Source organism: Montipora foliosa, chromosome 1 (genome assembly GCF_036669935.1).
Source record: "Montipora foliosa isolate CH-2021 chromosome 1, ASM3666993v2, whole genome shotgun sequence".
NCBI lineage: Eukaryota > Metazoa > Cnidaria > Anthozoa > Scleractinia > Acroporidae > Montipora > Montipora foliosa.
This window is the reverse complement of record NC_090869.1, coordinates 30,760,537-30,763,757: the sequence shown is the minus strand read 5'-3', so window position 1 is coordinate 30,763,757 and position 3,221 is coordinate 30,760,537.

Genomic DNA, 3,221 nt, shown 5'->3' with positions numbered 1-3,221 from the left:
TAAAATAAATAAACCCCTTTCTGGCTTGCTGGTATGTTGGCTGATTATGTCCTTGGCTAAGAGATAGTCCTCAAGATTTCATTTTCTCCCTCGAAGCTTCGCTTCTCGGCCAAATATTCATTTTTCTCTCAGCCGCGGACATAATCGGCCGACATACCAGCCGGCAGAAGGGGTTTATTTACTAAATAGCGTGCGTGCTGCCCTGTATGTAAATCCTATTGAGCGACTATGGCGTATTTCCATTTATTAAATTCTCAGCCTCGGTTAATGCATTTCTCGTGCTCTGATTGGTTTACCAAATCTCGGTTATCAGCTCATATACCTTAGTCTGACCTTACATGGCAAATGATTTCGCTAAGCGTTGCTAAGCTAAAATTATTTTCGCTGAAAAGCGAAATTTCTCTCGGAATAAAGCCTAAAAAAAACCCGTTTTGTGGAAAGTTTGGATCAATTCCGACGTTTAGAAGTACGCGAAAAGGTAAGAAGTGTTTTATGATGAGCCTGCGTCTGTCTGACCACCAGGTATTAAGCAACATCGCATCTTCATCACGTTTTTTCGATTTCGCTAGGATTTTCTCGCTTTTTTCGCTCGTATTTCGTACTTCCAAAGTTTTGGAGTTCAAAGAATTTAATAAAATAATTATTCCATTCGCGCTTGTTGAATATGAGACTGGTTATAGCCGCTCATGGAATAATTGTTAAATTTACACACGGCCGCCATGCGTATATAACATGACGTGTGTAGTTTTATTTTAAATCCAAAGTTTTCGTCGAGTTTTGCGAGTTCGCTTTTTAAAGTTTCGGACAGTGACAACAGGGAGGCCTGAACGTATGATTCATTTCATATATCATTTCATCGTTAATAAAATTAATGCTCTTCAAATTGAGGAAACAGTAAATCAAATCAAAGCAAAGAAGATCAAATTAATGAAATAAAATGAAAAGGTAATGTTTTTTGTGAGAGGGGAAAACCAGAGTACCCAGAAAAAAAAAGAAAAAAGAAAACCCAATGCACATATCAGGTTGAGTCCAAGGGCCCGTTTCTCGAAAGTCCCGAAATTTTACGGGCCATTTTCGGGTGTCACAATTCCCTTTGTATCTCAAGAACGGAGAGGGATTAAGTCGACAAAACTGAACAGTCATACTTGAAAACACGTTAAAAGATCGGCTTTCTTAAACAAGCGGTTGGCAGTTTCGCAAATGACTTTTCGGGACCGAAAAGCTTTCGGGACTTTCGAGAAACGGGCCCAGGCAGGCCACATTGGTGGAAGGCGAGTGCTGTCACCACTGCGCCAACCATGGGCTTGAGTTAATGCATAATGTATACATTTATCCAAGCCTAAAAGCGGAGCTCCCTGGTTATTAATTCTTACTTCCTGTAGGGTTAGTGAAAATAAAAGGTTTTCGAATTGTCCGCGTTATGGTGTTTCCGGTTACTGCTTAATTAAATCATTTTCTTCGCCTTCTTCTGTAGAAAAATTCATTGCCTAACTAGTGAATTCCACGGTAAATTTCACGAGAAAAACCGACAACGCGTGAATCATGAAGCGATGAGTACGGTATCGGTTTTTCGAGTGAAATTTACTTTGGAATTCACCAGTTTGGCAATGAATTTTTCTTGAATGGCATGAGTTTTAAAAAACACAAGCACATCCTCAGCGAGCGAACGGAAAAGGAAAAATGCCATTTCAGAGTCAACTGTCAATAGCCAGCGAATAGGGATCACGCTGAAATTAGAAACCGTCGGGAAACTTTGTCAGTAATGTACTTTTTTATTCCCCTAATATATAGATTTAGCCAAGCCTAAAAGCGGAAAAAAAGTCACTGCTTCCATCAGGCCGGCGCTTATCTACGGTTTCCGTAGCATGAAGCGACTAGGAGTATTTATACTCCCCCCTGGATGGGATGCCAGTTCATCGCAGGGTTACCCCCAGCATTACGCCGGTACCCATTTATACAGGCTGGGTGGAGAGAGGCACCGTGAGAGTAGTGTCTTGCCCAAGAACACAATGCAATGTCCCCGGCCAGGCCACGAACCCGGACCACTCGATCCGGAGTCGAGCGCACTAACTATGAGGCCACCGCGCCTCCCTCTAAAGCGGAGCTCCCTAGTTATTTATTCTGACTGCCTGTAGGGTTAGTGAAAATAAAAGGTTTTGAATTGTCCGCGTTTTGATGTTTCCGGTTTATGTTTAGGTGAGTTAAACTGGGTTGAGCCGGCGATTCTATCGAAAACTGGTACCTGGTCAGCAGTCAACTTAAAAAAAAAGCTAACCTCGATGAGCTCTAAACTTGAGCCCGCGATCACGTGATACTGATCAGCGGATACCTTGTTTTGACAATTGACCATAACATTTATCGCGCCGATGGGTTATCATATTAAGATTCTTAACTATGGTGCTCCGCGCTACAAGGAACTGAGTTAACGGAAGTGGCGTTGATAGAATATAGAATTGTTCTTCAGAAGGAGGTCGTTTTTGTGCTTGAATTCCAAGGTAATGGGGGGCTTAAGCAAACAACGTTTTTTGAGACGCTGACGGCAACCGGAAGTGAACATTCCACACGCGAGGAAAGTAGTCTCCCAGATTTTTTAACTAATCATCTCCAGAGGAGAAAATTAAGCAATATAAATGTGGTTGTGTGAAGACAGGTTAAAATGGAACAGCTCACTTCCGGTTGCCGTCTGCGTCTCGGAAACGTCGGGTGCTTAAGCTCCCTTAAAATTGAACAAGTAAGTGAGATTGACAAACTGATCTTGCGGGTTTTGTTTTTGAGATTTCAGACCAATCCAAAACACAAGACCTCATTTTGGGTATGCGCATATTCTGTTCTTACAAATGTTTAACAGATACTGCTTGCAATGATTGAAATACACCCGTAGTGACCTCCTGCATATTGTTCAAGGGGAACAAGATCTGGGTAAGTGCTATGAGCCTTTAACTTCTGCAGATAACACCAGTACCTCACACGGACCAGAAACGTTTTGGGGCTTTGGGGGATTAAACCTTGCTCAAAGTAAAGTTGGATTACAGCAAGGATCCAGCAAGCGCACGTTTCATCCAACCTGACTAGATCCTTGCCATTACGGACTGATAAATAAACGAGCAGGAGTGTTTTATCGGGCTTAAAGCTCATGCACGTGACTTTTTATCGGTGCTTTGATAGGTTGTTAGGCTCATAAATCATTAACAAGTTCTTTAATGGCTCCCGCCCATTGGTAG